At 39.5% G+C, this 24,288-nt stretch overlaps 1 long non-coding RNA gene across 1 annotated transcript in view; it reads right to left on the bottom strand.

Moving 5' to 3' along the window:
• LOC141275786 (uncharacterized) overlaps positions 1-21,688 on the bottom strand; it is an 89,722-nt gene extending 68,034 nt beyond the window's left edge. Inside the window, exons 1-2 of the long non-coding RNA XR_012324077.1 lie at positions 21,569-21,688; positions 19,947-20,131 (exon numbers count right to left, since the gene is read on the bottom strand). This is a non-coding gene — a long non-coding RNA (uncharacterized lncRNA). The remainder of the gene's footprint in view (positions 1-19,946; positions 20,132-21,568) is intronic.
• Positions 21,689-24,288: the final 2,600 nt, after the last annotated feature.

The following is a 24,288-nucleotide window of genomic DNA, read 5'->3' as shown; positions in this document are numbered from 1 at the left end:
TTACTAAGCCTAGTGCTCATAGGAGCCGCAGGCTCAGTTATGCTCCTCTCACTCTTTGCCACACTATATAGGAGAGATTTATTCCAGTTAGCATCTCCACTTCATTGGGAAAGACTAGGATTCAACATTTTCGTATTTTTTCTTTATTAACCATTGCCCCCCCGGACACTGACGTTTCCTATTTTTGTTGGTCATATTTAGACACATGTTGCACAGCACAACTGGTTGGGCATTTGTAGTGCTGCAAGTGCGTGTTATTGCAGGTTTATATGGTGGCCCATGGTGCAACAGGAAGAACAATGAAACTGCAGGCAGAAGACCTGGCTTCTCTCATGAAATATCTGTGTGTGACCTTGGACAAGTCATTTTATTCTTTTAATGTCTCCATTTATCTGTAAAATGAGGGAATCCAAACATATTCTCTCTGAGGGACTCATTCAGAAATAGTAGTTGATGCTTCTATACTCTACGTGAATAGCACTTTACTCATTACTTGCATTTGCTAGGTACTTCTACAAAAAAGAAATCTCAAAACTACCTAATAATCATAACATGGAACGATAAGGTTGGAAGCCATGCTTTATAGAATTCTTGATTTTTTAATATATTTATATTAAAATATTTTGTATAGTTATGCAGAATAGCAGTGCCAGCTTATCAAGACTTCAGGGGCAGAACAGAAGGTGAGTATATATGGCTTTTGCTGAAGTTGAAATGAACAGCTTTGAACCCTAGCAAAAACCATTTTCCCCTCAAGTCCAGCAGAGAATTTGTTGCATACTTGTGATGGTTAATTTTATATGTCAACTCAGCTAGAACACAGTGCCCAGATATTTGGTCAAACATGTCTAGATGTTGATGTGAGGGTAACTTGTAGATAGGATTAACATTTAAACTTTGAGTAAAGTAGATTATTCTCTAAAATGTGAATGGGCCTCATCAAATCAGTTGAAGGCCTTAAAAAAAGCACCAAGGTCCCCGGGGAAGAGGAAATTCTGCCAGCAAACTGCTTTTGGACCTGAGCTGCAACATCCACATGGACTCTTCCTTGGGTCTTCACCCTAAGGGCCAACCCTGCAGATTCTGGACTTGCCAGCTCCACAATCACAGGAGCCAATTTTTAAATCAATCTGTCTCTCTCTCTCTGTGTCTCGGTCTCCATAAAACCAGCCATTGCTGGGTTTAAAGACAAAAGGGAACCATGAGCCAATAAATGTGGGCACCTTGAGAAACTGAAAAGGGACCATGACCTTCAGTTAAAACACTGGTCTTGAGCGGGAGAGTGATCTGCGTTACCACAGATCCCTATATGGTGTGGTTTCCAAGAATGCATTGTGGACATAAACAAGGACTGCCTGTACTGATACAGGAAGTGGAAACAACACAAACCAGCCTCTGAGTGAACTCTGAAACATACCTGCAACCAATCACTGGATCTGGGTAAAGACAACTCATGATTCCAAGGGAACTTGGGGAAGAGCACTAAGTGAACTTTAGTATATTGTTCCCTGACGCATCTTTGTTTATGACTCTACAGGTGGCTAGTTGTTTTCCTCAGTCCTGTTGCAAAAAGAACTGGAGGAGACAGGAAGCGCAAGAACAATTTGACCCTCAGTGAATTCTCAATATTATACACATATATATATATATATATATATATATATATATATATATATATATATCTTCCTTTTGGTTTTGTTTCTCTGGAGAACCCTGACTAGTATAACATCTTCCTAGACTTTTTCATCCAAGCCTGCCCTTATCCCATGTCTTCTGATTCAGCCCCAGCTAGAGGGTCCATCATTCAGTAATGAATGCAAGTGAAAGGGATCTACAAACTATAAAGTACTGTGCACATGTATGCTAAGATAATAGCAGTTATTACTGTCATCATCACTATCATCATTTTAGACATATTCAGTTTGAAACACTAGACACAATGAGGTATGCTCAGTGTTATATCATGTGAAAGGCTGGAATCTCTAAGAGAAGGAAGACCACACAGGGCAGGGTGATACTGTGCTCTGCTTCCACAACCCACCAGCCCAGCCACACATCAGATTATTAAAACCACTTCTGGGAAAGAACAGAATTCGTTGATTATGCATTCATCCCACATAGCTCTTAGCTCCAGCAATTCTCTACACCTCCAGAGACCTCTCATCTTCCTCTTCATCTACATTATCCAGAAAAGAAAAAAAAGCCAGCTGTCAGAGGGAGTGATCTTTTTAGCACTTTTCCAATCAAAACCAGCCTTTGCTGACTTCCTAAGAATAAATCCTGCCCTGGTCTCCAAAAAGCCTATGATAGCTTTTCAGTGCACTGGCTCCACCTAGTGACTGCTATCTAGAATGCACCCAAATTTTCTCAGTTTGGATCAAGTACACAGAATTGACAGCTAAACATAAGATGATGTGTTTACAATAGTCAGACCTAGATTTCAGTTTCAGAGGTTTCCAGGGAACACTGCACATTGCTTATTTTAGGAGTACCTAGAATAACGTTAATAGTTCAGACACCTCTGAGTTCAAATCCCTGTTCTATTCCTACTGTTTTTGCCTATGTGACTTTGGACAAGTCATTTAGCTTATTTAAGCTTCCTTTTTTTTTTTTTTTTTTTTTTTTTGGTAAAACTGGGTTAATTCTTATATAAGCTTTTTTTTAAAATTAGGTTAATTTTAATAGCTAAGGGGAATTTCTTAATAATATAAATAGATAGTAGATAGAATACCTAGTAGACTACATAGCCTTTAATAAACAATAATAAATCATAGTTATTTCTATTATTATCTACTTGGAGGACTTCCATAGACGATCCATTTCTATATGGGTTGCTACTCCCTACTCTTCTAACTAAACTAAACAGGAGATGATGATCAATTTTATTTTATTTTTTTTTGAATTTTATTATTTTTTTTATACAGCAGGTTCTTATTAGTTATCTATTTTATACACATCAGTGTATACATGTCAATCCCAACCTCCCAGTTCATCCCACCACCACCACCTCCACCCCCTCCACGCTTTCCCCCCTTGGTGTCCATACGTTTGTTCTCTACATCTGTGTGATGATCAATTTTAAAATGCTTACATTAGCACAGTTTGGGTCTGATAGATGCAGATTTTCCTGTAGGAATTATACACTCTTTGTTACGCTTCTGCCTAGAATAAATATTCTAATGATTCAATAAAGGCACTACATTTTTTTATTGAATGTGTGTCACATCTGTTCCTTTCTTTGGTACTACAATAAAAGTTTGAAGTTCATTCTTAGATCTATGACCTTGGGAATATAACCTTTTCAATTATCTCTAATATCTATTCTAAAACTAAATTTTCAACAGCATAATTTTGGGTCTGTCTTGAATGCAAAAACAAAAAAGACCATGTCTTAATGAATGGGGAAGATTTTTTAAAAGCACAAATATTTATGGTTAGTTGTTCATAATGTACCTTTGTTCAATTTCATAACCAAATCTTACTTCCAGAATCCCTTAGTTTGCAATACCACTGTCAGGCAGAAGAACCCAACCTTGCTCCCAGCCCTGTTCTTTCTTTTCTTTGGTTTTTCAGAAGTGGGTATTTTATATCCGGTCCCATCTTTCTCTATCTTTGGTTCTGGATGCGTTTTTTTTTCCCCACGGAGAAATTTGTGATGTAGAGAAGAAAGCACTGGACTAAGACCCGTGGAATTTGCAACCTCAGCTCATCGGAATCAAACTCATGAGACCAGATACAGGTCACAGCCTAAGTCTTAGTTTCTGTATCTGAAAAATGACGATACCTACCTATCTTATCCTACAGAATTGTGGTAAATAAAATAAATTAGTGTAAGTAAAAGATCTTTGTACATTATAAGGTGCTTACAAATACAAAATCAGTGTGTAATTATTGCCCAGGATGAGAACTACTAGTTTATCAAGATCCATTTCCAGTCTTTTAAGTATGGAAACTCTCATATACCAATAATTGTATTTTTACTATGTATTGACTGAGAAAATACAAGTTTTCATTTGGATGTCAAGCTCCTTACGGTAACTTCAAGGCCTCCCAGAAGGTCATGGTCATACGTTTAGATGCCTAAATCAGTAAGGACATCAACCAAAGACACACTGGACTGCTTCTGTCTTGTTTTCAGGTTCCTCAAAACCAACTGCTTTCCTTTCCTAAATGTCCTCTACCACTGGCTCTGACTCCTGGTCCCTCTTCTTCTCTGCTGGTTCTCAGGAGCCTAAGCCCACCTGCCATTTCTTCCATAACTAGTAATGATAAATTCTTAACAGTCACTCATAGTTAAACCATATAGGCACACACCTCAACAGTGGAAAATCAAATTGTTATCACACATGGGAATGGAAAGATTTGAGTCCAAAGTACCGGTAAGAAGTACAAAACTCCTGCCCTCCCCCAACGCTTGCGTTATTAATCATCTTGAGGTTGCAGTACTCAGACATCTGTTGGATAAAAGAACAGAAGAGAGGGAGGCAAGGAAATCTGCCAAGACCTGAGGCAGATGCTTCCTCTTAGATTTGGACCTATTAGCAATGTTACATGTTCTGACTCTCCCACAGGTTTAAGTTTCAACATCACACCTCTCTAATGTATTAAAACAACTCTAGTGGGGGTAGAACGTGAGCATAAGGAGTCCCAGGTATTATTGGGCCACTTCATTCATTCATTCATTCATTCAGAAGCATTAGTTGAGAACCTACCCAATTAGCCTTAAATTACCCTGGGGCTTGAGACTTAAAGATTAAAGACACTGTTCTAAAAGTGTTCGCTGTCTACTGAGGGATTCAGTTTACAGTACGGTGGCCTCAGTTCAACTGTACAAGGAACCCAAGGTGTTCTGGAGCCCATGGGTCAGCACCTAAACCAGAGGTGAGAGGGAATCCAAAGTGACTTCCCAGAGAAGGGAAGGCCTAAAGCAAGATTTGAAATATAAACGTAAGCTCATCAGGTGAGAAAGGGGTAGCTTATTCCAGGTTAACCAACAGGGTTCAGAGACTTGAAAAGAGCTTGCTCATAAGATGCGAAGTGGAGGAGCTGGGAGATAGGAGAAAGAGTAGCTGAAGGCTCTTTAAGGAAGGGCTTGGGACTTCCCTGGTGGTCCAGTGGTTAGGCCTCTGCACTCTCTTGCCAAGGGTCCGAGTTCGATCCCTGGTTGGGGAACTAAGATCCTACAAGCTACGGTGTGACCAACCCCCACCCCCGCCGCAAAAAAAAAAAAAAGGCTCCCTATGGCCAGCGGACAAGCTTACACTGTGGCTGAGGCGATGGGAGCTACTAAAGGATTGAGTGGGAGAGCAGCTTAGATACCCCCTTTCACAGTTTTCAGCATGGTCTCTGCAGAAAGTGAAGTGATTTCAAGGTTTAAAGAGAGCTGGATTTAGTTGAGTTATGAGGATCAGAGAAGGAAAATGCAGGAAAAGAAAAAGAAAGGAAGGAAATGTGTGCTGAAATGAGTTTGCCACCTATGCATTTTTAAAATCCACATCCCTTATTCTCTGCTTCTCTCCCTCACCACCACCAATACCATTTCTGGGTTTGACCTCATTATAGTCCACAGTATGTACATCATTGACTCAACTACTCAGAATAAACACGTTTAGAAAGAAGAGAACATGGACAGAAATACTGTAATACAAAAGATTTTCTCACAATGTGGGAAGAAGTATGTATTTTTTCTTCCAAATTTCACATAGTCCAAGAAACACTGTAAGGATAAGTGCATGTTGCCATGGAAACTAGATGTCATCATTAGCATCATCAACAGGCTAAATGCCTGTTGGGTATTGTTCTGAGTTATTTCCTACTTACACTGGAAAAGAAAGATCTGATGTTCGCTGTGAAGGAATTTCTAATTCAAAGCACTTCTGGAATAACACATGCTTGGTAAGAAAGTGATGAACATTTTATCATTCATCACTGCTAGGTGCTAGGGATATAGAGATTAATAAGACTCAGTTCCTATCCACAGAGTTCAGTCTGGTGTGGGGGGCAGATGCATAAATGATTATTAGACAGTGTGGAAATGCAGTGGTAGTGATGTACACAGGGTATTATGCATAACCCCCAAAGCCCTGAAACGCTGACACTAGAAGAAGCACATGCTTACTCAAGAAAAAATAATCTGTTTGTGTATCTATTTCTTGTCTCATTATTTATCCCTGAACATAATGTTTTAAGTTTTATAATGCATAGGGGAGAAGACTCCCTTTGTCCTCTCCCTAAATGCCTCTCACTGCTCCTAATTTTAACCTTAATCTGTGAGATTCCCCCATTCAAACGCAGAGCTCCTATAAAGGCTGTAAAGACTAGAATTATGGTTTCTACAAGCTGGTAAGTCAAAGAATGCGTGAATAGTTTAGTCTCCGCCAAGCGCCAATAATCTTGTGTTCCAAAACTCTGGACCCAATGAGCAAATGATAGGCACGGCACTCGAGAGGGATAACAGGGAGCCCAGGAGAGTGATTAATCTTTGTTTCCTCTGTGTTTGCATCAGCCAACCCTGATGCAGGCTGCTGACGGCCTCTCTGGATCTGCCGGACTCTTGGATTGCCCTCTGGGGCCCCGCTTGTTGCCAATGTTCCACTCGTTGCTTCTTGTTGGACCTCCGTGGCTTGGCCAACTGCCTAACCTTCTACCCCGCATCTGCACCGTCCACCAAAGACTATGCTTTGCCTATCAGCCTCTTCCCTACTCCTGCAATAGAATCGCCCTCAAGTGCCTACTCTCCCAGGAGTCTACAGAGTTCTAATATTTTAGTATAAAAGCAGGATTCTCTAGAGAAATCTAGGCAAGAGGAATCAGGCTTACCACATACAGTGGCCAAGGACATGGAGTGTAGCATCTGAATCAGTTCCAGAAGGTCCTGGAGTTCTTAAAGGAGCTTCGATCCTAAGTGGATCGGGGCCTACTGAAGACGTAACACTTGTTTCCCTCTGAGCAACAGCGTAGTGATGTTTAAGGGGCCCCTAAGAGTCACACTCAGTTTCATGAGGAGAAAGAGTGATTAAAGAGAAACACCTAGTTCACAAATGGCCTAGAGTGAATTTTGGGATAAAATCATTTTTGGACTGACTGAAGCACTGGTTTTATGTCAGCCTGTGCAGCCAGAATTATGCTCAATACACGTTCCTTTCCCTTCCTTCACCCAGCTTTTCATTATTTACCTTCTTCTCTAAGGTGTTTACAATGATCCAATCTCCCTCCCCCAAATAACTATCCCTCCGCCCTGCAATCCCCTCAATCCACTGTCCTATCTCTCTCTGATGCCTGCCTGTCCCACCCGTCCTCATAGCCTTGGCCAGACAGTTCTCCCAACTTTGAGTGTGAACATTGCTATCTATACACCTAGAGCTCTCAGTTTCCAGGCTGCTGCAGAGGGAGGGGAAACCCAAGCAGAGCCTGCTAGTCTCCATGAGTCGGGGAGAGGATGCTGGGTGTCCTAAAAGGCGAAATGGCTAGAGTTTGCAGGGCAGAGTCCTGGAGAGGAGTGAGCTAAAGCATGAGAGAAGTTCAGAGATCTGCAAAAGGTCTCATCAAGTATTCAGCTGAGTTTTGAAAGGTGCGTGCATGTGAGGAAAATACTCAAGACCAGGGAAAGAACCATAAGAAAGGACTAGAGGACTGAAGCTGTAATTTGCTATATTAATAGGTTATATCAAAAAAAAATCATATGATCATCTCAACAGGAATAGACAGTGAAGAAGGAGAGATCACATATGGTCATAAGGAAGCTTTTGCAGGTGATGAATATGTGCGTTATGCTGATTGTGGTACTGATTTCACAGGTATGTGCTTATGTCAAAACTTAGTAAGTTATATGCTTTAAATATGGGTATTTTATTTTACATCAATTATATTCCAGTAAAGTTGTCAAAAAGGGTTACTGACTATAGTAGAATAACAATATATTTATATTTGTACAGTAAGAATTGAAATATACTAAATATTAAATATATTTTTATATGGTAAGAATAACAATTATTGTGGATATACAGCATATGTAGAAGTAAAATATAACAGGAACACAAAGGAAAGGAAGGGAGAAAGGTAAATGTACTGTTGTAACATTTTTATACTGTATATGAAATAGTAGGATATGATTGTAAGTAGACTGCAAAAAGTTTAAAAAGTATATTACATTTCACAGAGCAATCACTAAAATTTTAAAAAGTGCTAAAAGCCTAGGGGAGGCAAGATGAAATCAGAAAAAATATCTAAATCCAAAGAAGTCAGCAAAAGAAAACAAAGAAGGAAAAAGCAATTGACACAAATAGAAAACAATTAGCAAGACGGTACATTTAAACCTAAGCATATAAATAATTACATTACATATAAAAGGTTTAAACAATTGAAAAGTGGAGATTGTCAGTTTGAATTTTTTTTTAAGGCCCAGCTGCATACTAACTCTGAGAAGAAACCCACTTTAAATATAAAGACACAGATGGTTAACATAGAAAGGAGGAAGAAGATATAAAATGCAAATGCTAATCAAAAGAAAGCTAAAGTGTGAATATTAATATAACATTGAGTAGATTTTTAGAACAAGAAGTTTTTACCAGGTTTAAGAGAAATGTTTCTTAAAGATAGAGACCAATTCACTAAGAAAATATAATAATTGTAAATGTATATTAACCTAATTACAGAGCCTGAAAATATATAAATCAAGAACTGATAGGAGAAATAGAAAAGCCTACAAACTGGGACTTCCCTGGTGGCGCAGTGGTTAAGAATCCGCCTGCCAATGCAGGGGACACAGGTTCAAGCCCCGGTCTGTGAAGATCCCACATGCCGCGGAGCAACTAAGCCCATGAGCCACGGCTACTGAGCCTGCGCTCTAGAGCCCGTGAGCCACAACTACTGAGCTGCGTGCTACAACTGCTGAAGCCTGCGTGCCTAGAGCCCGTGCTCTGCAACAAGAGAAGCCACCACAATGAGAAGCCCATGCACTGCAACAAATATTAGCCCCCACTCTCCACAACTAGAGAAAGCCCGCACAGCAACAAAGACCCAAAGCAGCCAAAAAATAAATTAATTAAAAAACAAAACCTACAAACATGTTAGAAATTTAAATACTCCTCTTTTAGTAAACAGTAGCACAAGTAGACAGAAATAGCTGTAGAAGACTTAAACAACACTATCAACCAATTTGACCTAACTGACATTTATAGATCACTATACCCAGTAACAGCAGAATATACATTCCTTTTGAATTCACATGGAACATTCACCAAGATGGACTATACTTTTGGATATAAAGCAAATTTCAATAAATTTTGAAGTCTTTAAATCATATATAGTATGTTCTCTAACCACAACTAAATAAAACTGGAAATCAGTAGCAGAATGGTGTCTGGAAAATCTCCAAGTATTTGGAAATTAAATGACATAATTATAAATAATCCAAGGGTCAAAGAATAAAACCTAAGAGAAATTAGAAAATATGTGAAGTAAATAAAAATGATAATACATCATATCAAAATTGTGGGATGCAGCTAAAACAGTTCTTAGAGAGAAATGTAGGTGGTATTAAATGCCTATATTAGAAAAGGAGAAGGGTCTAAATCAATGATCTGAAATTCTTCTATAAGAAACTAGAAACAAGAAGAGCTAAACCCAAAGCAAACAGAAGAAAGTAAAAAATAAAAGTGTAGAAACCAATGAAACAGAAAATTTAAAACATAATACAGAAAACCAGTAAAACCAAAAACCTTTTCTTTTGAAAGCTTAATAAAATTGATAAGCCTCCAGCCAGACTTAAGAGAGAAAAAAAACACACGACTTACAAATATCAGGAACGAAGATATTCCTGAGAGGGAATATTCCAGAGGGGGGTAACACTACAGATTCTAGAGACATAATAAGAAAACATTGTGAATAACTTTATTCCAATAAATTTAATAACTTACATGAAATGGACAAATTCCTTTAAAAAATAAAATAAAGCTCATTCAAGAAGTTGATAACCTGAATATCCCTATAGCTATTAAAGATATTAAATTTGTAGCTACAATCTTTCCACAGAAAAATGTCTAGGCCCAGATGGCTTCAATGGTGAAGCTTTTAAACAAAAATAATACCAATTCTACACAAACACTTAGAGAAAGTAGATGAAGAAACACTTTCCAACTGATTTTATCAGGTCATTATTATTCTGATAGTTAAATCTGATAAAAATATTATAAGAAAGGTATATATCATTATCCCTCATGAACATAGATGCAAAAATCCTTAAAAATATATGTAAAAATCAAATTTGGTAAGATATATATATACACACACATATATATGTGTGTGTATATATATATATATTTTTTTTAAGTAGTTTATCCTGGAATCCAAGGTTAGTTCAACATTTGAGAATCAGTCCATATAAAAAGTAAAACCGAGTAGTAAGAAAGATGGCGGAAGAGTAAAACGCAGAGATCACCTTCCTGCCCACAGATGCACCAGAAATACATCTACACGTGGAACAACTCCTACAGAACAGCTACTGAACGCTGGCAGAAGACCTCAGTCCTCCCAAAAGGCAAGAAACACCCCAAGTACCTGGGTAGGGCAAAAGAAAAAAGAATAAACAGAGACAAAAGGATAGGGACGGTACCTGCACCAGCGGGAGGGAGCTGTGAAGGACGAAATGTTTCCACACACTAGGAAGCCCCTTCGCGGGCGGAGACTGCGGGTGTAGGAGGGAGAAAGCTTCGGAGCAGCGGCAGAGAGCACAGCAACAGGGGTGCGGAGGGCAAAGCGGAGAGATTCCCGCACAGAGAATCAGGGCCGAGCGGCACTCACCAGCCCGAAAGGCTTGTCTGCTCACCTGCCGAGGAGGGCGGGGCTGGGAGCTGAGGCTCGGGCTTCGGTCGGATCCCAGGGAGAGGCCTGGGGTTGGCGGCGTGAACACAGACTGCAGGAGATTAGTGCGCCACGGCTGGCCGGGAGGGAGTCCGGGAAAAACTCTGGACCTGCCGAAGAGGCAAGAGACTTTTTCTTCCCTCTTTGTTTCCTGGTGAGCGAGAGCGGATTAAGAGCGCTGCTTAAAGGAGCTCCAGAGACCGGCGCAAGCCGCGGCTAAAAGTGCGGACCCCAGAGACAGGCATGAGACGCTAAGGCTGCTGCTTCCGCTACCAAGAAGCCTGTGTGCGAGCACAGGTCACTATGCACACCCCCGCTTCCGGGGAGCCTGTGCAGCCCGCCACTGCCAGGGTCCCAGAATCCAGGGACAACTTTCCCGGGAGCACGCATGGCGCGCCTCAGGCTGGTGCAACGTCATGCCGGCCTCTGCCGCCGCACGCTCGCCCCGCCCTCTGTGCCCCTCCCTCCCCCCCCCCCACTCCCCGGCCTGAGTGAGCCAGAGCCCCCGAATCAGCGGCTCCTTTAACCCCGTCCTGTCTGAGCGAAGAACAGACGCCCTCCAGCAACCTACACGCAGAGGCGGGGCCAAATCCAAAACTGAGCCCCGGGAGCTGTGAGAACAAAGAAGAGAAAGGGAAATCTCTCCCAGCAGCCTCAGAAGCAGCGGATTAAAGCTCCACAATCAACTTGATGTACCCTGCATCTGTGGAATAACTGAATAGACAACGAATCATCCCAAATTAAGGAGGTGGACTTGAGAGCAAGATTTATTATTTTTTCCCCTTTTCCTCTTTTTGTGAGTGTGTATGTGTATGCTTCTGGGTGATATTTTGTCTGTATAGCTTTGCTTCCACCATTTCTCCTAGGGTTCTATCCGTCCGTTTTTTGTTTTTTGTTTTTCTTTTTAAAAAATATTTTTTTTCTTGGGCTTCCCTGGTGGCGCAGTGGTTGAGAGTCCGCCTGCCGATGCAGGGGACACAGGTTCCAGCCCTGGTCCGGGAAGATCCCACATGCCGTGGAGTGGCTGGGCCCGTGAGCCATGGCCGCTGAGCCTGCGCATCCAGAGCCTGTGCTCCGCAACGGGAGAGGCCACAGCAGTGAGAGGCCCTCGTACCGCAAAAAAAAACTTTTTTTCTTCATAATTACTTTTTATTTTAATATATTTTATCTTACTTTATTTTATTTTATCTTCTTTCTTTCCTTCCTTCCCTCCTTTCTTCCCTCCTCCCTTCCTCCCTCCCTCCCTCCCTCCCTCCCTCTCTCTCTCTCTCTCTCTCTCTTTCTTTCTTTCTTTCTACTTTTTCTCCCTTTTATTCTGAGCCATGTGGATGAAAGGCTCTTGGTACTGCAGCCAGGAGTCACTGCTGTGCCTCTGAGGTGGGAGAGCCAACTTCAGGACACTGGTCCACAAGAGACCTCCCAGCTCCACATAATATCGAACGGTGAAAATCTCACAGAGATCTCCATCTCAACACAAGCACCCAGCTTCACTCAACGACCAGCAAGCTACAGTGCTGGACACCCTATGCCAAACAACTAGCAAAACAGGAACACAACCCCACCCATTAGCAGAGAGGCTGCCTAAAATCATAATAAGTCCACAGACACCCCAAAACACACCACCAGACGTGGACCTTCCCACCAGAAAGACAAGATCCAGCCTCATCCAGCACAACACAGGCACTAGTCCCCTCCACCAGGAAGCCTACACAACCCACTGGACCAACCTTAGCCACTGGGGACAGACACCAAAAACAACGGGAACTACGAACCTGCAGCCTGCAAAAAGGAGACCCCAAACACAGTAAGATAAGCAAAATGAGAAGACAGAAAAACACACAGCAGATGAAGGAGCAAGATAAAAACCCACCAGACCTAACAAATGAAGAGGAAATAGGCAGTCTACCAGAAAAAGGATTCAGAATAATGATAGTAAAGATGATCCAAAATCTTGGGAACAGAATAGACAAAATGCAAGAAACATTTAACAAGGACCTAGAAGAACTAAAGATGGAACAGACAACGATGAACAACAGAATAAATGAAATGAAAAATACTCTAGATGGGATCAATAGCAGAATAACAGAGGCAGAAGAATGGGTAAGTCACCTTGAAGATAAAATAGTGGAAATAACTAATGCAGAGCAGAATAAAGAAAAAAGAATGAAAAGAACTGAGGACAGTCTCAGAGACCTCTGGGACAACATTAAATGGACCAACATTCGAATTATAGGGGTTCCAGAAGAAGAAGAGAAAAAGAAAGGGACTGAGAAAATATTTGAAGAGATTATAGTTGAAAACTTCCCTAATATGGGAAAGGAAATAGTTAATCAAGTCTAGGAAGCACAGAGAGTCCCACACAAGATAAATCCAAGGAGAAATATGCCAAGACACATATTAATGAAACTGCCAAAAATTAAATACAAAGAAAACATATTAAAAGCAGCAAGGGAAAAACAACAAATAACACACAAGGGAATCCCCATAAGGTTAACAGCTGATCTTTCAGCAGAAACTCTGCAAACCAGAAGGGACTGGGCAGGACATATTTAAAGTGATGAAGGAGAAAAACCTGCAACCAAGATTACTCTACCCGGCAAGGATCTCATTCAGATTTGATGGAGAAATTAAAACCTTTACAGACGAGCAAAAGCTGAGAGAGTTCAGCACCACCAAACCAGCTTTACAACAAATGCTAAAGGAACTTCTCTAGGCAAGAAACACAAGAGAAGGAAAAGACCTACAGTAACGAACCCAAAACAATTAAGACAGTGGGAATAGGAACATACATATCGATAATTACCTTAAATGTAAATGGACTAAATGCTCCCACCAAAAGACACAGATTGGCTGAATGGATACAAAAATAAGACCCATATATATGCTGTCTACAAGAGACCCACTTCAGACCTAGAGACACATACAGACTGAAAGTGAGGGGATGGAAAAAGATACTCCATGCGAATGGAAACCAAAAGAAAGTTGGAGTAGCAATTCTCATATCAGACAAAATAGACTTTAAAATAAAGATTATTGGAAGAGACAAAGAAGGACACTACATAATGATCAAGGGATCAATCCAAGAAGAATATATAACAATTGTAAATATTTATGCACCCAACATAGGAGCACCTCAATACATAAGGCAAATACTAACAGCCATAAAAGGAGAAATCGACAGTAACACATTCATAGTAGGGGACTTTAACACCCCACTTTCACCAATGGACAGATCATCCAAAATGAAAACAAATAAGTAAACACAAGCTTTAAATGATACATTAAACAAGATGGACTTAATTGATATTTATAGGACATTCCATCCAAACACAACAGAATACACATTTTTCTCAAGTGCTCACGGAACATTCTCCAGGATAGATCATATCTTGGGTCACAAATCAAGCCTTGGTAAATTTAAGAAAATTGAAATTGTATCAAGTATCTTTTCCGACCACAATGCTATGAGACTAGATATCAATTACAGGAAGAAATCTGTAAAAAATACAAACACATGGAGGCTAAACAATACAGCACTTAATAACGAAGTGATCACTGAAGAAATCAAAGAGGAAATTAAAAAATACCTAGAAACAAATGACAGTGGAGACACGAAGAGCCCAAACCTATGGGATGCAGCAAAAGCAGTTCTCAGAGGGAAGTTTATAGCAATACAATCCTACCTTACGAAACAGGAAACATCTCGAATAAACAACCTAACCTTGCACCTAAAGCAATTAGAGAAAGAAGAACAAAAAAACCCCAAAGTTAGCAGAAGGAAAGAAATCATAAAAACCAGATCAGAAATAAATGAAAAAGAAATGAAGGAAATGATAGCAAAGATCAATAAAACTAAAAGCTGGTTCTTTGAGAAGATAAACAAAATTGATAAACCATTAGCCAGACTCATCAAGAAAAAAAGGGGGAAGACTCAAATCAATAGAATTAGAAATGAAAAAGGAGAAGTAACAACTGACACTGCAGAAATACAAAAGATCATGAGAGATTACTACAAGCAACTCTATGCCAATAAAATGGACAACCTGGAAGAAATGGACAAATTCTTAGAAATGCACAACCTGCCAAGACTAAATCAGGAAGAAATATGAACAGACCAATCACAAGCACTGAAATTGAAACTGTGATTAAAAATCTTCCAACAGACAGAAGCCCAGGACCAGATGGCTTCACAGGCGAATTCTATCAAACATTTAGAGAAGAACTAACACCTATCCTTCTCAAACTCTTCTAAAATATAGCAGAGGGAGGAACACTCCCAAACTCATTCTACAAGGCCACCATCACCTTGATACCAAAACCAGACAAGGATGTCACAAAGAAAGAAAACTACAGGCCAATATCACTGATGCACATAGATGCAAAAATTCTCAACAAAATACTAGCAAACAGAATCCAACAGCACATTAAACGGATCATACACCATGATCAAGTGGGGTTTATTCCAGGAATGCAAGGAATCTTCAATATGTGCAAATCAATCAACGTGATACAGCATATTAACAAACTGAAGGAGAAAAACCATATGATCATCTCAATAGATATAGAAAAAGCTTTTGGCAAAATTCAACACCCATTTATGATAAAAACCCTGCAGAAAGTAGGCATAGAGGGAAATTTCCTCAACATAATGAAAGCCATATACAACAAACCCACAGCCCACATCATCTTCAATGGTGAAAAACTGAAAGCATTTCCACTAAGATCAGGAACAAGACAAGGTTGCCCACTCTTACCACGCTTATTCAACATAGTTTTGGAAGTTTTAGCCACAGCAATCAGAGAAGAAAAGGAAATAAAAGGAATCCAAATCAGAAAAGAAGAAGTAAAGCTGTCACTGTTTGCAGATAACATGATACTATACATAGAGAATCCTAACAATGCTACCAGAAAACTACTAGAGCTAATCAATGAATTTGGTAAAGATGCAGGATACAAAATTAATGCACAGAAATCTCTGGCATTCCTATACACTAATGATGAAAAATCTGAAAGTGAAATCAAGAAAACACTCCCATTTACCATTGCAACAAAAAGAATAAAATATCTAGGAATAAACCTACCTAAGGAGACAAAAGACCTGTATGCAGAAAATTATAAGACACTAATGAAAGAAATTAAAGATGATACAAATAGATGGAGAGATATACCATGTTCTTGGATTGGAAGAATCAACATTGTGAAAATGACTCTACTACCCAAAGCAATCTACAGATTCAATGCAATCCCTATCAAACTACGACTGGCATTTTTCACAGAACTAGAACCAAAAATTTCACAATTTGTATGGAAACACAAAAGACCCCGAATAGCCAAAGCAATCTTGAGAACGAAAAACGGAGCTGGAGGAATCAGGCTCCCTGACTTCAGACTATACTACAAAGCTACAGTAATCAAGACAGTATGGTAGTGGCACAAAAACAGAAACATAGATCAATGGAACAGGATAGAAAGCCCAGAGATAAACCCATGCACATACAGTCACCTTATCTTTGATAAAGGAGGCAGGAATGTACAGTGGAGAAAGGACAGCCTCTTCAATAAGTGGTGCTGTGAAAACTGGACAGGTACATGTAAAAGTATGAGATTAGATCACTCCCTAACACCATACACAAAAATAAGCTCAAAGTGGATTAAAGACCTAAATGTAAGGCCAGAAACTATCAAACTCTTAGAGGAAAACATAGGCAGAACACTCTATGACACAAATCACAGCAAGATCCTTTTTGACCCACCTCCTAGAGAAATGGAAATAAAAACAAAAATAAACCAATGGGACCTAATGAAATTTCAAAGCTTTTTCACAGCAAAGGAAACCATAAATAAGACCAAAAGATAACCCTCAGAATGGGAGAAAATATTTTCAAATGAAGCAACTGACAAAGGATTAATCTCCAAAATTTATAAGCAGCTCATGCAGCTCAATAACGAAAAAACAAACAACCCAATCCAAAAATGGGCAGAAGACCTAAATAGACATTTCTCCAAAGAAGATATACAGATTGCCAACAAACACATGAAAGAGTGCTCAGCATCATTAATCAGTAGAGAAATGCAAATCAAAACTACAATGAGATATCATCTCACACCGGTCAGAATGGCCATCATCAAAAAATCTAGAAACAATAAATGCCGGAGAGGGTGTGGAGAAAAGGGAACACTTGCACTGTTGGTGGGAATGTGAATTGGTACAGCCACTCTGGAGAACTGTATGGAGGTTCCTTAAAATACTACAAATAGAACTACCATATGACCCAGCAATCCCACTACTGGGCATATACCCTGAGAAAACCAAAATTCAAAAAGAGTCATGTACCAAAATGTTCATTGCAGCTCTATTTACAATAACCCGGAGATGGAAACAACCTAAGTGTCCATCATCGGATGAATGGATAAAGATGTGGCACATATATACAATGGAATATTACTCAGCCATAAAAAGAAACAAAATTGAGCTATTTGTAATGAGGTGGATAGACCTAGAGTCTGTCATACAGAGTAAAGTAAGTCAGAAAGAGAAAGACAAATACCGTATGCTAACACCTATATATGGAATTTAAGGGAAAAAAATGTCATGAAGAACCTAGGGGTAAGACAGGAATAAAGACAGACCTACTAGAGAATGGACTTGAGGATATAGGGAGGGGGAAGGGTAAGCTGTGACAAAGCGAGAGAGAGGCATGGACATATATATACTACCAAATGTAAGGTAGATAGCTAGTGGGAAGCAGCTGCATAGCACAGGGAGATCAGCTCGGTGCTTTGTGACCGCCTGGAGGGGTGGGATGGGGAGGGTGGGAGGGAGGGAGACGCAAGAGGGAAGAGATATGGGAACATATGTATATGTATAACTGATTCACTTTGTTATAAAGCAGAAACTAACACACCATTGTAAAGCAATTATACTCCAATAAAGATGTAAAAAAATAAAATAAATTAAAAAAAGTAAAACCATATGATTATCTTAATAGTGGCAGTAAAGCATTAGACAAAATTCAATACCCATTCATGATAAAACAAACAAACAAACAAAAAAAAGCTTTCAACAAACTAAGAATAGAACAGAATTTTCACAACCTGATAAAGGGTGTCTTGAAAAACATACAGCTAAGCTAATATCACTTAAAGGAGAAAGATTGAATCCCTTCCCCCTAAAATCAGGAAGCATGTCCACTCTCTCCACCTTCATTTAACACTGTGCTGAAGATTCTAGCTAGAGGAATAAAGCAAGAAAAAGAAGGAAAATGAATACACTTTGGAAAGGAAGTAGAACTGTCCTTATTTGCAGACAACATGATTATCTATATGAAAAGTCTCATGGAATTAAATAAAAGTGAGTTTAACAATGTCTCAGAATAGAAAGCCACTATACATAAATTAATTCTATTTTTATATGTCAACAACAAACAATTGAAAATTAAAATTTTCTGAAGTAACATTTGTTATAACATTAAAAATATGAAATATTTAGGGACAAATAAGTAAATATGTGTAAGACCGATACACTGAAACCTATAAAGCATTACTGAGAAGAAGTAAAGAAGACTCAAGTAAGTAGAAAGAATGCCATGCTTATGGATTAGAAGGCCCAGTATTGTGAAGACGTCGATTTTCCCCAGATTGAAAGACAGATTCAATTTCAATCCCAATCAAAAATCTCCACAGGCTTTTTAGAAATTAACATGCTGATACTTAAAATGTATAGGGAAATACAAAGGATCTAGAAGAACCAAAATAGTTTTTAAAATAAGAACAAGTCTGTAAGTCTTACATTACCTGATTTCAAGATTTAAAATAAAGTTACAGTGATCGAGACCATGTGTATTGACATAAGGGTAGACACACAGACCAATGCAACAGAATAGAGATACAGAAAAAGACACGCATTTATGGTCAATTAATTTTCAAAAGAATACCAAGATAATGCAATGGGGAATGATGATCCTTTCAACAAATGGTGCTGGAAAAGTTGGCTATCCATATGAAAAAGTGAACCTGAAGATGGTTCCTCAAAAAGTTAAACATGAAATTATTATGATCCAGCAATCCCACTTTTACATATATATACAAAAAAATTGAAAGCAGGGACTCAAACAGATTTACCCCAATGTTCATAGTAGCATTATTCACAAGAGCCAAAACATGGAAACAACCCAAGTACCCATCAACAAATGAATGGATTTAAAAATTTTGCTATATACATACATTGAAACGTTATTCACCCTTAAAAAGGAATAAAATTCCGATATACGCTACAACATGGAGGAACCTTGAAAACATTATGCTAAGTGAAAGAAATCATGCACAAGATGACAAATATGGTATGGACTCATTTATACGAGATACCTAGAATAGATAAATTCATAGAGACAGAAAATAGAATAGAGAATGGGGAGGAGAAATGGAAATTATTGTTTAATAGGTACAGAGTTTCTGTTCGGAATGATGAAAAAGTTCTGGAAACTGAGAATTGAATTCTTGAAATCTTAGAATCCAAAATTTAATCAGGAGACTAACAAATAAACTACCACAATGGACCAGGCAGAAGATGAGAGTGGTAGCAGTAGAGACAGAAAAAAGTAGACGAATTCGTAATATATTCTAGCAGTAGGACCAAATGAACTTGCTGGTACATGGTTAAGCGAGATGGGAAAGAGAGGAATCAAGAATATCACATAGGTCTTTGAATTGAACATTTGGGTGGAATATGGAGCTATATGTGAATAGATGGAAAAATCAGGAGTTCAATTTCAGCCTTCTTCAAGTTTAAGATGCCAATAAGACATCATATGGAAGCTGCTGAAGGCAGCTGCAGATACAAATCTGGAGGTCCCTGCTCCCATGGGGCTTATAATCCGCGATGGTCAATTTTATGTGTTAACCTGACATTTGGTCAAACATTATTCTGTGTGTGCTTGTGAGTGTGTCTTAGATGAGCTTAACATTTGAATCTGTAGACTTATTAAGACAGAGCGCCCTCCCTGAAGTGGGTGGGTCTCATCCAATCAAGTGAAGACATGAAAAGAACAAAAAGGCTGAGTAAGAGGGAACTCCTCCTGCTTGGCTACCTTGAGCTGGGACACTGGTCTTCTTCCTGCCTTTAGACTCTTCTTGGGTCTTAAGCTGCTGGCTTTTGGACTGGAATTTGTACCATTGGCTCTCCTGGAACTACACCATCGGCTCTCCTGAGTCTCCAGCTGGCCAACTGCAGATCTTAGGATTTCTCAGTCTCCATAATCACGTGAGCCAATTCCTAACAGAGAATATAGAAGTGGTGCCTATAATTATGATTGTGATAAGGGTTACACAGCATACATATAGGTACTCTGGGAGCATATATCAGGAGGAGAGTCTAATCTAGGCTGAGGAAGGAGGAAAGACTTTTCTGAAATTAAGAATAATTGATTCCAAACTTGGAAATAAGGCACAATGATGATTACTTCATACTTTTATATCATACCAAAGAATATTTTTAATAAGCCTATTTGACTTTCATGTGAGTCTCTCAGAAAATATCACTTAAAAAAATAACTCACTGCTGACAAGGGACATTTTTAAAGACAGACCTGGGGCTTCCCTGGTGGCGCAGTGGTTGAGAGTCTGCCTGCCGATGCAGGGGACACGGGAGAGGCCACAACAGTGAGAGGCCCGTGTACCACAAAAAAAAAAAAAAAAGACAGACCTGAAAGAATACAGATTAACCTGGTAAGGTGTCATGGTTTTATAGTAAACCATGTTGTTAATACTCATAGGATATTAACTAGTTTTGCATACAACTTAACATTGTTATTTTGACATTTCTTTCTTATCAGAATATACAAACCCCTGTTCTTCATCACATCTTAGAACGAGCATTATTCCTGCTGACTCCCTCATCAATGAGTTACATGGAGCTTAAGCTCCTGCTCACATATAACTCTTTGAGAAGTGTGCTGGGGAAAAACTATTTTTATAAATAAAACATATTTTTATAAAAGCTAAGATCAGAACAATGAAGAGGAGCTGGCTGGATACTGCCTGTTGGGTGTGTCGGGCAGCAGGAAGCATAGGGATGCGTTCTAGACAAAGTGAAACTGCAGTGCAAAAGCACTAAAGTTTAAAAAACAAAAATCACAGTAAGTTCTAGGAACTGGAAAAATATAGGGGAAAATCTTAAGTACTGAGAGGAGAACAGAAAATATAATAAGATGAGGCCAAGGAGAAAGGTGGGGATCACTGAACAACAGAAGGATCCACTGAAGAATTTAATCTGGGGAGGGACCCGATTGAGATTATGTTGGCTGAAATCTGAAAAGTAAAATAGAAGAAAGCAAATTTGGTTTGGAATAACCTCTCAGGAGGCCCTTGCAATCATTTAGGCGAAAAAGATGATAGTTTGGTCTTGGGCAAAGGAGAAGGAGAAAAGGAAAACAGAGTCAAGAGATGGTTTGGAGATGGAATCAATATAACTGACTATTGACAAATGTGGAAAATAAGGGAAAGGGCAGAGATCAGGGTTGCTCTCAGATTTCTGGCTGCAGCAGTGAATGGTAATGCCCTGCAGGGTAGCAGCTGTGTTGGCTTGATTCTCTGAGTCACAAATACCCCAGGGAAAGAGCAGGTGTCATCTTTAGCTGTGACCATAAAGTGGCATGCTGTCAGGAGAGTGGCAGCCTGCCTGGGCCACTTTACCTTGGAATATGGTACTTACTCGGTCCTCTGCTCCAGCCACTGCCCTGGGCACTGGCATGATGCTCATTTGCAACAATCATTTCCCTTGGTCACTTGCCCAGACACCTCCTGGGCCACAAAAATAATCCTCAGGTTCCTTAAAAAATTAAAAATAGAATTACCATATGATCCAGCAATCCCGCTACTGGGCATATACCCAGAGAAAACCATAATTCAAAAAGACACATGCACCCCAATGTCCACTGCAGCACTATTTACAATAGCCAGGTCATGGAAGCAACCTAACGACGTGCCTATCAACAGACGAATGGATAAAGAAGATGTGGTACATATACACAATGGAATATTACTCAGCCATAAAAAGGAATGAAATTGGGTCATTTGTTGAGATGTGGATGGAACTAGAGACTGTCATACAGAGTGAAGTAAGTCAGAAAGAGAAAAACAAATATCGTATATTAACACATATATGTGGAATCTAGAAAAATGGTACAGATGAACTGGTTTGCAGGGCAGAAATTGAGACACAGATGCAGAGAAGAAACATATGGACACCAAGGGGGGAAAGCAGGGGTGTGGGGGTGGTGGTGGCGGGATGAATTGGGAGATTGGGGTTGACATATATACACTAATATGTATAAAATAGATAACTAATAAGAACTTGCTGTAAAATAAATAAAATTTAAAAAAAAAAGAAAGTCTACTCTGGGTGATATTTATGTACTATTATAACTTGGAGAGCTATGAAAACAAAATGCAATTAATTATTTTAACTTCATTAAAAATCAATGATTTAATAAAAAAATAATAATAATAATCCTCAAATTAGGCAACAGACACAATAGAGAAAGTGAGGACCTCTGGCACATAACCATTTTCCCTTTCCCTACCTTCTCTCAGGGTCCCATTAATTCTCTTTTTGTGTTTTCAAGCACAAAAGGGTGTGTGACTCATCCCCTTCTTGGAAGAAGGAACTATCTGCTGTAACAATCCTACCCCTCACCCCTTAGCTACCTGAATTCTCCTGGGGAGGCCCCACCACCTAGCAGCTTCTCCTTTTATGAAACTTGACCATCTCAAGCTGAAACTAGCTCTGCTTCCTGAACAGCAAGATGCAATCACACCTATAGGACTTGAATCTTCCAAGTACAGAAAGCCGAATGGGAGCGATGTTGCAATGCATCCCTGCCTCAGTAGGGGTTCACCATCTTAGCGTCCACAAGGGGCTCTCTTGTGCCCTTTCACCTATTCAACAAAGGTTTAACAAACACTGCTGGGCTTCCCTGGTGGCGCAGTGGTTGAGAGTCCACCTGCCGATGCAGGGGACACGGGTTCGTGTCCCGGTCGGGGAAGATCCCGTATGCCGCGGAGCGGCTGGGCCCGTGAGCCATGGCCGCTGAGCCTGCGCGTCCGGAGCCTGTGCCCCACCAACAGGAGAGGCCACAACAGTGAGAGGCACACGTACCGCCAAAAAAAAAAAAAAAAAAAAAACCACTGCTAAGTGCCATTTTCTATCTAGGCAATGGGAATACAATAATGAATTAAAGTAAAAGGTTCCTGGCCTTTTAGATCTTATATTTTTATAGGGAAAACAATTAGTAAGTAAACACATAAATAAGCAACATAATATAAAAGTAGAATTACCATATGATCCAGCAATCCCACTTCTGTGTATATTTATATGCAAAGCAAATGAAAACAGGATCTCAAAGGGATATTTGTGCTCCCATGTTTATTAAAGCATTACTCCCAATAGCCAAGATATGGAAAACGTAAGTGTTCATCTACAGGTGAATAGATAGAAAAGATGTGCCACACACACACACACACACACACACACACACACACACACACACACTGGAATATTATTCAACCGTAACAAAGAAGGAAATCCTACCATTTGGGACAACATGGATGAAGCTTGGGGACTTTATGCTAAGTGACAGAAAGACAAATACTGTGTGATATCACTTATACGTGGAATCTAAAAAAGCCAAACTCATAGAAAAAGAGTAGAGTGGTGGTGACCCGGGGTTAGGAGGGCAGGGGAAAATAGGAAGGTATTAGTCAAAGGGTACAAACCTCCAGTTATAGGGTGAATAAGCTCTGAGGATCTAATGTACAGCATGGTGATTATAGTTAATAATACTGTGTTACATGTTGTTGCTAAGAGAATAGATCTTAAATGTTTTCACCACAAAAAAAGAAACAGTAATTATGTGATGTGATGGAGGTGTTAGCTGATGCTAATATATTATTTTGCAACATATAAATATATCAAATTAACATGGTGTACACCTTAAATTTACACAATATATGTTACTTGTATCTCAATAAAGCTGGGAAAAATGCTTAAGAAAAAATAAAATAAAAAATTGGAGTTTACTTAAAACTGAAAAGCAACATAATACATTGTAATGAAAGTTATGAATAAAATAAACAGAATGATGAGGTAGAAACTAAGGAATGACACTCATCAAGAAAGGTATTTCTGAGGTGGCGGCATTTAGGCTGAGACTTGAAAGGTGAGAATGAGAGGCTGCCTGTGTTTACCGCAGGTGATGCTATAAAAATCATCAAGCTATGTATTGAGAATAAATCTGATGTTATTAGAGTGCTGTTTGGGGTCAGTGGTAGTTATGTGAAGGCAGAAGTGATGCTGTTGCCGGAACTTAATTCATAACACTGTGGAAGAGGAAACTGTATTTTGAAAAAAGACAAATGTGATTTTCCCTTTCA

Source organism: Tursiops truncatus, chromosome 11 (genome assembly GCF_011762595.2).
Source record: "Tursiops truncatus isolate mTurTru1 chromosome 11, mTurTru1.mat.Y, whole genome shotgun sequence".
Taxonomy (NCBI): Eukaryota; Metazoa; Chordata; class Mammalia; order Artiodactyla; family Delphinidae; genus Tursiops; species Tursiops truncatus.
Note: the sequence above shows the minus strand (reverse complement) of the source record. Positions and strands in the feature narration are given on the sequence as shown.